The sequence below is a fragment of the Vicugna pacos genome, unplaced genomic scaffold, assembly GCF_048564905.1.
Source record: "Vicugna pacos unplaced genomic scaffold, VicPac4 scaffold_128, whole genome shotgun sequence".
Classification (NCBI taxonomy): Eukaryota; Metazoa; Chordata; class Mammalia; order Artiodactyla; family Camelidae; genus Vicugna; species Vicugna pacos.
Window position 1 is genome coordinate 91244 of NW_027328808.1, and position 15323 is coordinate 106566.

The 15323-nt window shown below is 46.7% G+C and overlaps 1 pseudogene; it reads right to left on the bottom strand.

Moving 5' to 3' along the window:
- Positions 1-15323, bottom strand: part of LOC140695058 (trafficking protein particle complex subunit 9-like) — a 114251-nt pseudogene that overhangs the window by 42285 nt on the left and 56643 nt on the right.

Genomic DNA, 15323 nt, shown 5'->3' on the forward strand with positions numbered 1-15323 from the left:
TTCTTCCAGGAATTCCTCTCCGATAATGTCCTTTAGGTCTTGTCTGGTCTCTATCTATAGCAGCAGTACATGGTGACCAACTGGGTGTTTGCCCGCTCCTTTGAGACCACGAACACTTGGGAACCACGTGGGAAGGAGTGAGAGATTACAAGACGGTTGAGGGAAGCAAAAAGCAGAAATCACAGTCCAAGTCCCAAATTCAAGGATACTTTCTCAGAAAAAAGTATAAACTATTTCACACGTGTGCAATTTGGCTACTATTTTTGTGGCTTGGGGACAGCAAGAACTTGGTGTTCTAGTCCAAAACCTAGGTTACATGCAAAGAAATGTATATATTCATATCCAAAGGAAACAAGAGCTGCTCAACAACAGTTTGCAGTTAGAACTGAAAGGAAATTTGATAAAGGCAATCTCTCTCTCTCTCTCTTCTTTCTTTTCTGGCATCATATAATTTTAGAAGTATTTGCGTGACTAACAGACGTCTACAGCCCGTGATTCTGCACTGAAGTGTTTGGGGCTGAGGAAGCCCAGATTACATTCACTCTGTAAATGCAATCACACTAACACACTGATAGGTGCCGTGTGGTGAAACTGATGTTCCAAAGCAGGCAACCTTATTCGGTAAGAGAACTCTGAATAGAAAGGAAGAAATGCAATGTCCTATACTGAATTTCATTTGCTTTATGGGCCATTAACTGATAGTATATCTTGACTAATGAAACCCAAAAATAAATTGTCAATGTCGGTTTTCTTCATCTGACCATTTTATGCTAACTTCGGATATTAAATCCTCACTCCATACGGAAGCTCAGGCCTATGCTGCAGCACAGTTACACCCCGTGGAAGAAAGCCGACCAAGGGAGAATTGGAGAGTTTCCCTTTAGAAACTGCGAAGTGTGGTTTTACACCTGTATATCATTTGCAACCACATCATCGACAATGGAGTTAGACGTTACCTCTGTGGGGCGAAAAGCACTGCATGCTTCAGAACCATCAAAGAACGCTGAGCTTTGTGAAACAGTCCTGAGGCACTTAAATCATACTTTTTCTGAAAGGCTCCAAATCTGACCCACTTCACCATTCCAGGTATAACAGGGAAGTACTGGAAACAGTAGAGAGAACATGCCCTTGAAGTCTGACAAGGCTCTGCTTGAATCCTGCTACAGCATTTATCAACCGCTAAACAAACCAATTCCTTAACCCCTCTGAGAAGGCTTCCCAATCCCCAAAAGGGGGCTGTCAGCGCCCACCTGGGAGTCATGGATGTGAATGAAACACGCAAGTAGGGCGGCCGAATGCTACCTGACACGGGGCCTGGCTAGTTTCGCTCCGCTGCCCTTCTGCCCCTTTAAACTTGCACTGATCCCCCTGGTAAGGATCAAGTCCCCGGAACAGACTGCCCGTATCTTCTGTGTATCCCTGGATACATGACTTACACTTAGGAGGCCAGAAAAACAACTGCCTCCTCCCAAGTCACTAACAATATTCTTAAGAGTCTGGGTATTTTTAACTCTATTTTTCAGGGAGACTATTCCAGAACTTTCCAAGCACCATTCTCCAGGTTGGCTCCCCTCCCAGTGCCCATCCTTCTTACCTCAGATCCTCTGTCTGACTGCCTCCTGTTCATGGGAAAGCGAGTCCGGTAGGGTGGGGACTCCCTAGGCCTCCCTCCCTCCCTCACAGGTGACTGTGAATACCTTCTCCCCACTCCAACTCCAGCTTCTGAGGATTCTAACCTTCCGTATCCTGCAGCCTCTGCACCTTCCTAAGATGCACACGTGGCCAAGACTCTCCCTTTGGATTTCTTTCTGGCTGGCCCTGCTGACCCCCAGGCCCCTTAAGGATAAATGGGATTGCTCTGAAAATGATAAACGCCGCTGGCTGACACACCAAAGCTGCGTGGTCTGGGCTTACCTCCAACAGAGGCACAGCCCTCCCCTCCCTCAGCCTCAGTCTGCAGCTCTCGAGATGATCTAATTCACATGCAAGGCTGTGAACACCAGCTAAGAATGACGACTCCCAACTTGTATCTCTAGTCCAGCTCCTTCACCTGAGCCCGTCTCATAGAGCCGAGTGCCTCTTTGAAGTCCTAACTTGGATGAAAAATGGCATCTTAAAAATGCCTCATGTCCACCATTTACTCTGGAATTCGATTCCTGGCAGGTACCTCCCAGACTCCCCATTTTAGTAACAGCCTCAGCACCCACCTAGTTGTCTCAGCTCACATTCAATTTCCACTGTTCCCTCCCCCCGGCCCTGCCCTGGAATCAGTCCTTTTATTTTCGCCAATAAGCTGATCTCAAGTGTGGTTTTGCAGGGACCATGGCCGGAAACACACAAGCTCACAGCATGGTTCACTAACAGTCCACCGTAGGGTGCTCCCTGGAGGGGGAGGCATCTCCTGCCGCTGGTCACCTCAGAAGGCACTGGATTCTCACACAGGAGGCCCAGGAGAAGGGACTCAAGATTTTCCCGTGGTCTGAGCTTTGAAGGGCCCGAGGTCTGGGGGAGCTCCTAATTAGCAGACACACTTGCCAGTGAGCAGATGAGGATGGGGGAACCCACGCAAGGCTGTTATCACTCCAACTCCTGGGCTCTCGGGAGCCACGGGAAAGACCTGTGTCCAGTGTACAGCCCAGCCATCACAGATCCCAGCCTGCATTTGCCAACCCGGACAGCCTAGACTCCATCTACTTGCGACACTTACTTCTGTTCTGTTCCCCACCCAGAATGTGATGGACTCATTCAGATATTCTGGCCTGTCTCAAGCGAGACAGATTCAGTGAAAAATGAAGTGTCCACATTTGGACCAGAGCATGAAAGGAGAAACAAGGCCTCATGGTCAGCATGATGGTGGTGGCCACACCCTTCCACCGGGTGAGATGAACCATGGTGAGGGTGAGAATCCAGGGTCCTAGGTCGGCCAAATCATCTTCCTTCACGGTTGTCTGGGGTGTTGGAGACTGACTGCCACAAACTAACGACACGGCTGTCAGTGGTGGATGTCAGCTGCAACAGAAACGGATTCAACTCTTTACTGCCAACATGGGTTAAAAGTAAAGGCCGGGGCAGGTAGGTCTGCACGGCTGCTGAGGCAAACCACAGACCCAGCTCTGAATGCCCACTGGCTGGAGCAGAGAGGAAGCTACGGCCCTTTTAGCTGTCCCTGTGTCCAACAGATCCAGGTGAGCCAGCTACTTAGGAGAAGGTCATGTTGTCCTGATACCCAGAAAAACCAGCCTCGTAAAGGGAACAAATAGTGTCATGGATTTTAGACCCAATTCTGCCCCTTTATGAAGGCAAAGTAAAGTAAATGGCACGGGGATGTTGAATGCAAAAAAAAAAAATTAAAGAACCAAACGGTGACCGCTTCCTCCAACAGCGTCCCCTGCAGCTGTCACCCCCGAGCCGGCCACTTCCTCACCAGTGACCGCTGGCCAGGAAGCGCCGTCACGCACGTCACACAGCGACAGCCAGGAACCGCGTGCCGAGCACGTTTGTGTAAAAGCAGGAATCGAGCAAAATGCTGCAGAGTTTGAGCTTACAAGTTTAAATACTCCATGAAAAGAATCCCTGAGCAGCCGACTAAATCAAGTCGCATCTTACTTCTTCAAAACAATCAAACAAATTTAATAAGGGCGCATTTGTCACCAAATAAAAGGAGGACCAAACAGGTCCCTCAAAGCAAGGATTTTAACAGGTATCTAACACCAGTGGGTAATGTGCTAACAAAGCAAATATTCCAAAACATTAGAAAATACAAAATGACTAGGATAATACATGGATCAAGACAGATATTAAGATTTTGCTTTTTAAAGCGATGGAGACAGTATGGAGGGCAATCTGGCTATTTCCAATGCAGGGTGTGCACAGCCCACATTTTCAGATGCAACAACATGCTCACTGGGCAGTACAAATGAAAAAGGAATAAAGAAAAAGGAAAAGAGGAACAAGAGAAAATTAGAAACACACAAGAACAAAAATGATTTTGACAGCATGTACAAGAATTTACGTGAGTGTGTGAGGCCAGGGACGGGGGGATGGTGAGACCCACCCTCACCCCCTGCTCCAGGGAAAGCAGGGACCTAAGGGGAGCGGCGCTGCCGGGGGACCCCAACGTGGTCAGCGCCCCTAACCAAAATTCCACCTACAAGCTTCAAGGCAGCTTTTGAGCTACAAATTGTGGTCGCATTTCAGTCTGGACCGTTTTACTCACTTCCACCAAGAGTAGCAGGAGAGAATTAGGCTCTGCTCCTGTACCAAAGAATTGTTTAAATAATTAATGACTGTGGAATACTAAAAGCAACAATGGGGTAAAAGTGACTGGAGGAGAATGTGCTTGACCCGAGCTCACTGGCCGCGTTATATCACTGACGTTCAGAAGCTGGCTGAGCCCTTATGGTACCAGAACAGACAGACCCAAAAGGAGGGAGGTTTAATGCGCTGCTGTATTTCGATACTGGGAGCCATGCCTGGTACACGAGGTTCTGGGTAAACAATGGGGACAGTGTCAACCACTGTGGGCTAATTACACATCCGGATACTCCGCCAAGTCCCAAGGGCAGACTTCAAAAGACAAAAACAAGCTGGCATTCTCTGGTGGGGCTGCAGACTCAGAGACAAGCATTTGTTGAGCAAAAATATCACCAGTGCCTCCTATGACAAAAGAGGAGGCACTGGCGTGGGGGCTGGGGCAGGGCTCCAGGCTTCCACTGCTCACTCACCAGTCTGTCCAGGGGGAGAAGTGGTCCCTGCTTATGTTGCACTGATGCACCTACCTTGACTAATGCCTGGGGCCTCAGCAGGTGTTGACAGGAGAGGTGAACGGAGCCAGACTTGGTGTAGCACGGTGCTGGCAGCTATGCCCTCAGCAGTGCCCAGGCTCCTATACATGCCAGCTCATCTTAAGAAGCAGATGGGGAGTGCGGGCATGTAGATCACAGGGCCCTGAGAGGACAAGTACAGATCATGGCTACAGCATGCCTCTCCCCTTCCTTAAGTCATAGAGGTATGTCTGGGAGGAACAGAAAATTCATCCAGAGCCCGCTACATTATCTCTCGCAGGTGGGACTCGTGTCCCCTGTGCTTCTCACTCACAGGGCTGGTCTAGACATTCTTTTTATCAATTCTCTAGCATCTTCTCCTCCAACTTACCAACAACCAGAGAGTAGGATCTGATCTTAGCTAAGTTCAAGAGTCACAGAGCACTTCCTTCACAGCGGGCCCAGAAACATGTGCCAGGTTCTCCGACCGTCACCTGTGGGACCACCATGAGCCCTCTCCAGACTCAAGGACAGAGGCCGTAGGCCGGGGGAACACAGCTTCCCTCACTCTCCCCAGCAAAGGTTTCCACGTCTCGGAAAAGGCATCTCACCCTCTTCTGCCTGAGGGACAGCACAACAGATACACCGGGAAACAGAGCTGAAGTTGGGGGGGTAGGCAGCCCAGAAGAGCTCGTCTGTACTTCCGAGGCAATGTGGGGCCGTTGACTTAATCACAGGGAAAAAGTGAGAATGAACATTTCCCTGCTCTGTCCCATACACCGTGATACGCCTTTCCCTGCATAAGGAGTTCATTCGGAAGTCCCCGGCGGTGTTTCTGATGTCCTAACTTGGCATGGAGGCTGTCGGGCAAGAAGAGAGGGCCTGAGCAGAATAGGTGCTGGGCCTGGGAGGCAGGAGACACCGGCTCCAGCCCCAGCTCAACCAGCTCCTCGTTCCGCCTCTCGGGGTTCAGCATCTCATCTATAAGCAAAGGGATGAGACTGTCCCAGGACAGGCTGCCCAACAGAAATGAAATGAGAGCCATGTAAATAACGTTTCCCATTTGCCACGTTTAAAATGGTAAACAAAGAAACAAACCAACAAACAAAAAACAAATACTAGAAACTGATTTTAAGAACAGATCTTACTTAATCTACTGTATGTAAAATACTATCATTTTGACATGTAATCAATATAGGAAGTAAAGAGATAGTTTATATACTTTTACTAGACAAGCCTCAGTGTCTGATGTGCATTTGACCTAGAGCACATCTCAGCTCAGTCCAGCCTCCTCCCCAGTGCTCCTAGCATCAGTGGCTTTGGCTACTTTATTGGACAGCAACCCCAGGGGTCCCACCATGGTCATGGCTGTAAAGCGGGAGTAAGTGTCCACACTAACCCTAAAAGGATCTCTCTGAAACAAAGGCGGATTCACTTTGAAATGTCTGGAAACCGGCGGGCTGCATCTCCATCCCCCCTTGGCTACAAGACAGACTTCTTCCTTGCTGATCCCTTTCTGGATGTAGGGAAGCAATCCGGCACAAAGCCAGGGTGGACTGGCCTCCAGGTAAACTTACCTGCTGTCTGTGTCCAGTCCCATGAAGTCCTCCTTCTCAAACGGGATGCAGGGGAGGGGGATCTTGTCCCCAGAATTCTTGGGGCCACCATCCAGCCACTTGGAATTGAGCAAGATGAAGAGTGACTCAGTGAAGTCCTCGATCCTCTTCTCCACCACCCTGCAGTCCTCTAAATTTGAAGGCAAAGTCGGTGCGCGGCTGCTCGACTTCCTCCACATGCAGTACAAAGACAAAGAGCTGAGAGTCATTATCGAGGTGCCATAAAGCTCCTCTGCACGTGGAGCTTCTCCAAGGCCTTGGCAGAGAGACAGTCGGTAATGGTGACAAGGCCCACGACCTTGCAGTGTTTCTGGAAGACGCTCCACCCATTCTCGGGCACATAGCGGTGCCTGTAGTGGATACAGAGTGTCCACTGGGAGCCACGTGGGCTGATATGGCTCACCGAGGTGAGTAGCTGATAGATGCAAAAGAAATTCTCCTCTGAGATGATCTCCATGGTTTGGACTACAACGGGAAGAGTCTGGTGGTCCTCAGCACACTGCACGTAGTCAGGGATGCTCATGTTGCAGGCCCTGCCGAGACAGGAGAGGAGATCGAGGTACATACTCTGCTGTGTGCTATGGGCCCATCTGGGTTGCGGTGACCTGGTGTGTACCAGACAGAAGGCAAGGGAAGCCAAAGCAAATCCAAGGGTACAGTTTGTCCTCAGAGTCTGCACATGGCTACTGTAGCTCGGATCACATTACCCAGCTTTTGGTCTAGGCTTCCTGCCTCTGCAGAGAAAGGTCATTTCTTATTTTCTATTTCCAAGCACCTAGCAAGGCCCTGATGCAAAGTCACTGCTCAAAAATGCTGAATAAAGAAATGAACAAAGGAAATGCTTCCCCAACCCCCTTCAGCAGAATATAAAGAGAAGGACCACAGTAGGATCAAAAGATCTGGATTCCTATTCAATTTATTTGAACCCCTTAGCTTCATAGTAATGGATAAGAAAACTTGCCTTGGGGTAGAGGGTACTGTTCATTGGTGGAGCACATGCTTAGCATGTACGAGGTCCTGGGTTCAAACCCCAGTACCTCATTTTAAAAAATCAAACAAATAAATACACCTAATTTCCCTCCTGAAAAAGTATTTTTTAATTCAAATTCAAAAAACACCTTGCAATTGACACAACATTGTAAACTTGACTATACATCAATTAAAAAAAATCCATGCCTTGCAAGAATATATCTGGATTACGGATGTTTGCAAATGTAAAATGCATAGGGTACCACCTGCATAAAAAGTGGTGACTGTACAATTGTACTATACCCCCTTTATGAGCTATTCTTCCTTTGGGGGAGTTATAACCTCTCAGAGCTAATTTTCTCAGTTTAAAAAATATAAATATTTCCTGGTTCTCAGTACTGCTGAAGAATCAGATAACCCTAAGAAAGCATCTGACCCACAGAATTTACTCAATAAATGTTTCTTGAATGAATGAATAAACAAGCAAAGTGAATGCTGCTCCCTGCCAAAGACCATCATAATGATACTTCCTGGGAATCCCAAGCCCACGTTCACCAGACTCTGCACTAACAATGTGGGTGACCTGGGCAGGCCTGTGTGCTTCTCTAAGCCCCAATTTAATCGTGGATAGAAATGAGGGCAATAACACAAACCTCAAATTGTTAGTGAGTCAGTAATGAATTGTACCCCAATATTGCAAGATGGAACCATTAAGGAAAACTGGGCAAAGAGTCCATAGGCTCTCTCCATATTATCTCTTACTACCACATGGGAATCTACATTACATCTCAAAATAAAAAGTCTAATTTTTTAAAGAGGTTTTCGAGGTTAGGTGAGCTCACTGTCTCAAATAAGGAACACACAGTACAAATAGGACAATGCCCAGCCCATGAGATACACTCAGTTAACATTCCCACTGAGCCCACTAGTCCCTCCAACTTCTAATGGTGTCCACTTCCAAGAGCCCATGTGACCATCCTTGTTCTAATTTTCTATTTGTAATTTTTTTCTTTTCATTAAATAGAAACACCCAATTCCATAGAATTCTTACCAGATATCATGATGGCAGCCCTTCAAAACCTGACCACAGAGATCATGATGGCAGCCCTTCTTGGTGAAACAATAAAATGAATAGCCATTTTCACAAGACCTCTGAGTAAATCTACTAGGGAACTTCATCCTGGACTGAGGAAGAGGACTGGGGAGGAGGGGGCATTCAGGGGCACAGAGAACCATGGGCCACCTGTCCCACGATGGACTTTAGACTCACCCTCACCCTTCAGGAACTACTAAATACACACAGACAGAGTGCTATGGACAAGATATTTTTTTTTAAACAAATCCCTGAATCCCTAGCAGGTCTTGTTTCTACCCATACACAAATGGCTTATTTGCATAATGTTTCACAAAAGCCTTAAAATATTATCACCCCAACTTGACACATCAAGAAACTGAGGTAGAGTAGTTTATCACATTCTACAAGATTAGAGAGAGGCCACGTCAGACACCGTATTTAAATCCAAGCCCCTGCTCCAGTGCTCACACTAGAAAGTGTGACATACTGCCCCTTTCCTGCCCTCTCCCTGCAATCAATCTCTGAAGAGTCTTTTCTGTGTCACCTGGAATCACAATCACATTCATTTTCCACAAAGAGCTATGTCACTCCTTGGAGGACTTTTCAAAATCTAAAGGGTTGGTTTGAGAGGAGAGATTTGCATTTTCTGTTTCTCAAAGGAAACATGGCTTTAAAAGAAACTGAAAAGTAGTTATCTAGTCTAAGCCCTCATTGAGCAGAGAAAGAACCGTAGGCTCAGAAGAGATGAGGAAAGGGCCTTATTAACAAATATTGCCTCAGCGCAGCACCAAGCCAGACCTGGCACTTCTAGGGGAGGATCTGGAAGGCCCAGGAGAATGAGTGTTAGAAAACAGAAAGAGAAGAAGCATACAAGGCCCCGTCTCTTCACCACCATAACATGAATTTCCACCAAATTACCCAGAATGGGTGCAGCCAATATTAAGTTTGTCAAAAGAGGTTATAGAATTCTCAACCATAGTGGAAATTCGAACATTTACTGTGCTTTTTTCCCAGTTCAAGCATCAATTCAGTGGGCATTCTGTACCAGGGACTACACGAGGCCTGGGGTTCTCCCAAATACAGATCTCTATTACCACGTGTGCAAACCACATTAAGGCCACCAGAAGAAAAGCGCCCACAGATAAGATGGAATTACTGAAACTGAAAGCAGCAAAAGAGCATATATTACTAGGAAAAACGGTGCTCCTAGTAATGGACTCATGGACATAGAAAGCAAACTGTGTTTAGCAGGCAGGAAAGGGGGGATTAACAGATACAAATTAGTAAATATAAAATAAATGACAAGGACCTGCTACATAACACAGGGAACTATATTCAATTTCTTGTAGTGATTTATACTAAAAACAATCTAAAACATATATATATACATATGCATATGTTTATAACTGAATCTCTGCTGTACACTTGAAACTAACATTGTAAATTGAATACACTTAAATAAAAAATAATTTTAAAAAATAAGTAAAAATAAATGCAATGCCATTAAGAAAAAATAAAAGAACTCTCTAATCCCCTTAACTGTAGGTGGTCGAGAAATCTAGCTGCAAACACCAAGTCCACTGGATCACTCCAGCACTGGCTGTCACTCTTTCTGACCATCAGAGAGTCACTTGCTTCACTGAGGTTACTTTTCTCTTCTGTGAAAGGCTACAGTTGCAACTAATGATGTATAGAATCTCATCATTCACAAGCCCAAAAAGTAGTGAGGACTTCACATGGGCCAGGCTCTGGTCAGATGAAAAGATAGGGTCCCAGATATATTCATGGGTAGAAGAAGTTTATGCCATAAAGGTATAAATTCTTCCTGTTTTGATAGACAGATTCATTTCAATTCTGGTTAGAATTCCTACCAGATTTTTCTTGGAATATAACAAGTTAATTTATGGTCAGGAATAGCCAAGAAATTTCTTTAGAACCACCACTTGGGAGGGGTGGATAGGTCATTCATTTCCACTGCTCTTTCTGAAGTGATGAAAACGTTCTGGAATAATAATGCATGCACCACTGTGAATATGCAAAAAGCTGCTGAATTGTACCATTTAAATGGATGGAATTCATGGTGTGTGAACTATATCACAATAAAACTGTCCTATGAAAATTATTTCTTGACAAATATTTTTCAGTTTATACACTAGTCTGTCCCACAATTTAAGAAAAACAAAAAACCTAAACAAGCCAAACTATGCCAGGAGCACTTTAGGGCTGCAATATGCCTGGGTCTCCAAGGCCTCTGGTGGTGCTGTTCCTGTTAACACACAATAGCTGGGCTGGGCTAGTTAGGGACTGTAACTATCTTTTGAAAATCGAGGATCACTCCTTTCACCCTGGGAGAGGGAAGGAAGGAGGATGTCACAGCCTCATGCCTTCAGCACATTTTTAACAGAACCAAGCCCTGCTTTCACCACTGCAATCCCTCTCACTATAAAAACACGTGACATCAACAAGCACCGCCATCATAACACCTGAAAGTGTTCAAGGTACTTACCTGAGGCAGAAACATGGAGGGGGGAGACAGAACCTCGCTTAGCAGTGACGCTCCCTTTTCCCGACTCCACCAGGAGAAGCTGGGCGTTAGAGCCGGAGGCTTTCAGCCCAGGTAGCAGCGCCCACGCCACAGAGCTGGTCCTCAGGGAGCGGGAAAGGGAGAGCAGGGCAGCCCCGGGGTCGCGGGGCAGGGAAAGCGGGGAGGGGGACGCGGGCTGCAGCCTCGCTCGGAGGACAGCCCCAGCCACAGTCCCAGGCGCCCGCCCCCGTCCGGGTCCGCAGACCCCGCCCGCCCGGGACACAGCCCGCCCAGGGGCGGGGACGGGCCGCCGGACGAGAAGAGGAAGCCCGGGAGGAGAGGACTAGCGGGAGGGAGAGGGGAAGGGGACGCCAGCCGCGGACTGAGGGGATCCCGGCTGGGTGAGAGATGGCAGGTGCACACCAGGCCCTGGACACTGTGGCCGGGACGCCGGGGCAGGTGGCGCTGGCAGAGGGGTCTGGCCTGAGCAATTCATCTGAACACGGGCTGACTAGCGCCCTTGGGGTCTGTGACAGGCGGACCGCCCTCCCGCAGCCGCCTGACCCCTTTCCCAGGAGCCCCCCACCTTGCACTTCCACAGTCAGAGGCCCCGACCCCAGGCAGGAACCAAAGGCCTACCGGGCGACGTAGTTGAGAAGCCTTTGGGCCCGATCCCCGGCTCGGATATGGAGCTCCCAACCAGCGGACCACTTGGCACTGACTGCGCATGCGCAGGAGGGCCAGCGATCCTCTCTGGGTTCTGTGAGAGAAGGTGGGACAGCGAGGGAGGGAGAAGATGGGAGCGGGTGGAGAGGACGGGAAAATTGGAGGGATACAGATGGACAGGATGAGCAGAGAGAAGGAAGGGATCTGGAGAAGGGAGGGTCTTAGAGGAGTTGGAGAAAAAAAGCTTTACCTCTGGGGCACCCCTAGGCGGCAGACCTGCCTCTGTACCCTTCTGTTACCCTTCAAGCCCCGCAGCTCAATTTTACCACCGTGATCCAACCCTCCGTCCGATGCTTCTGCAGAAACCCTAGGGAGATCACACCCGTTGCCCCCACGCGGAGCTGGGTTTTCTGTTGCTCTGAGAACCAAGCACCCGCAGGTGTTGTCGCTCAGAACTACCTTGGGAAGAGCACATATTCCCCTTTTACACGCTGGGAAACAGGCAGGCAGGATCTCTGCCTTAGCTCCACTGTCCCAGGTGTTGGGCTGGCGGGGAGCGGGATGGTACAAGATCAGAGCCCCAGACAGAGCAGACTGCCTGAGTGTTGGTGCATAGTCCCCATCCCTCCTGGGTAAACCATACCCCACCCTAGTGGAAACATCAAGGGCTCACAGTAGTTCCCTGGGTGTGGGAGAGCTGTCCTCATGTGAAGGAAAAGTCCAGCTGGGCTAACAAGCTAAGTCACAAATCTAAGTGTGATAAGTGTCAGTTTACTGATCTAAATTATGCTGGGCTATCTCGTAAATCTGAAGTTTAGTGTCAGTTTATTGGCCTAACAACCCAACTCGTAATTCCAAGCTCAACAAGTGTCAGTAATGTGATCTGTTACAAATTGATAAGCTCCAGTGTACTTATTCCTTGCTTTTTGTTCTTTGAGCCTTATTGGCTAATCCCCCCTTACTTGTAACTAAGCCTTTAAAACCTCATGTGCACGTCTTGGAGGTACTCAAAACTTCGGAGCCGAAGCCCCTCTGAGCCCACCGGCATAATAATTCTGAGTACTCCAACACTCCGATTGGTGCTTTTGTCTTGGCTGGCCTGTTTCCATAACACTCAGCTCCAGTGCCCAGCTTTCTAGGTAGATAGGAGTGTTACCAATTCCAAATTCATTCTCCTCAGTGCAGGACACGCCAATAAGTTGGGAGAACAGATGTTGGGGCATGGAATAGCAAGTTTCTGTAGACCTAGATGGCAAACTAATGTCCTGGAAAACCATCTCCCCAAGTCACAATTCAGGCTCCTTTCCTATGTGCTTGGTTAGTGCAAACTTCTTAGTGTAGGAATTCCTTCTTGTTAGAATCCTTTCTTCTTGCAGCTATCTGCGTGGGTCAGATCCCTGTAAACCTCCAACAAAAGAAACGTTATTTTCTATTCTGCAATTTGCTATCTTTTAATGAATGAAAAAGTGTTAAATATCCTTAAAGGTCAGAGCCTTCAGAATAGGGTCTCCTGTTTATTTCAGGCTCTAGGCAACATTGTTTTACAAGCAAGATGAAGCCTAGGTGACAGAGCATAGGGTTAAATTCAAAGGAACAAATCTAATATGGAGTCAGATTTGTTCTGTTATATTACCCGGCCAGATGCCACTTGAGGATTTAAACCCCTTTAAGTTAAAAATAACTAAAATTTTAAAGGAATTTACATACATAGGTGGGAATGTGCAAAGCATATCTGGAAAAGCACCGAAAGGATAGTAAACAGAGGCATCTCCAGAGAGGGCTGAAAGAACAGAGGATGAGGGAAAACATCTTTCACTTGTGTATTTTTGTTCTCTGAGTTTTTTTTAAACCATTTCCTTGTATTTCTTTTTCAGATAAAAGAAATGTGTAATGGAGCAAAGGAGTAATTAGCTTAGCAAATACAGCAGCCATGGAATCACTAGTCATCACTTTTGATTTAAGCCAGAAAGCATTTTTTGACTCTCTCCAATGTGCTCTGTCCTGTTTTAAGACTTCCATTAATATTATTATTATTATTATTATTATTATTATTATTACTATTACTACAACTACTACTAATATTACTATTACTATTATTACTATTATTTTATGAAATAATAACACGGTTTACCTCACCCCTGCCCATGGCTGGTGGAAAACCAACCGAGTTTTTCTTGAGTTGTTTTCCAAGGAGTAGAGATGAGTTTATAAACAGAACACATCTTCAGGGTAAAACAGGCAGAGTGCTTTTCCAGCAGGCCAGAGAGCTATGAAGTGTTTTCAACAGAGGCGCCCAGAAGCTGAGAGAGAAAGCCTCCAGGACACTACAAAAAGCTGCCCAAACTGCCGTCTCCATGGTACTACTGAAATAGGAAAGAACAAATCTGACTTCATATTTGATCTGTTTCTTTGACTTTAACAAAGCCAAGTTAATATCCTCCGGTCTTTTCATGGGTTATGATGTCACAGAGGAAACGGACAGGTCAACAAGGAATCACTCTGCCGTGATCCCGGAGCCGGGGAAAGGGATGGGCTGCAAGATGTATGAAGCAGCCGCAACTGTGCCCGTGCTTCTAGGCAGGTATCCAAAATCGCCTCGACAAGGTGTCAAACATTTGTGCCCATGCCCTCATTAACAGACATGTATTAAAGACAAATGGAAACATATAAAAGGCCAATACCCTTGCTGGGTACACCGTCCAAAGAACAAAGTCTCAGTTTGACAACTGGCCATCTCGGTTCCATGGGATTCATTCTTGGAGAACCTTAAAAACCACTCTTTTGTCCTCAAGAATTGCTGCATATTTGTCCTATCTTTGGCTCAGGGATGCAGCACGTTCAAGTGAACTTTAATGTCTGCACAGATTTGACTGTCTTTTTCCAGGTTCACTTGTCCATTCAAAAGAGGCCTGAGCTAAGTCCATCCTCCGTAAGATCTAGTCCCTCCAGTGACAGCTCATTGAGCCTGCAATTAAAAGCCAAGTGAACAAGACTGTCCTCAGCTAAAAAGTTCACCCATCTTTCACTGTTTTCTTAATCTCCTCTCCTGGCTAATTGCAACAGACTAACACCTCCCTCCACCAAGATACCCAACTATGTCATTTTTCTCCCCAAAGAGAAAATAAGGTCCATAAAAGAGGAGACAACTCCATAGTCACCTCTGAATTCTTAGCATATAGTAATGTCAATAAATACAACTCAGATTATTGTTAGTTTCCTTTAAAACCTTTCTGGTTATTTGAATGAGACCTTGGAAGAGAGGTGTTTGCTGTCCAGTATCTTGATCCACAAGACTCTGGAGGCCTTTTTCGGAATAGCTGTTCACTGATTCATTCAAAACACAACTTATCAATCAAGGAGTAGCTGTGCTTTTCTGCCAGGAGTTTGTGGTCACTCTCATGCCAGAACAGCTTTAAACTATATCCTTACTTTGGATTTGTTATTTTTCCCCTCTTCCAACAAAATTGACTTTTCTTACTTTCTTGTCTTGAGGAATTTTTTTTTTCCTATTCCACCCTTTAGTAAAGCAAGATTCTCAGGATGGGCTTGGCCCATTATATGATCACCCATCCAACTCCTAGTGTGAGAGGCCTGGGGCTCACAACCTTCCCTCCTGTCAAGGCAACAGAAAATCAGTTCAGGAGCCAACCAGCACACCACGGCTTCTAACGCTCACGTATCTCTCAGAAACCCTGCTTTCTCGTTTGTCT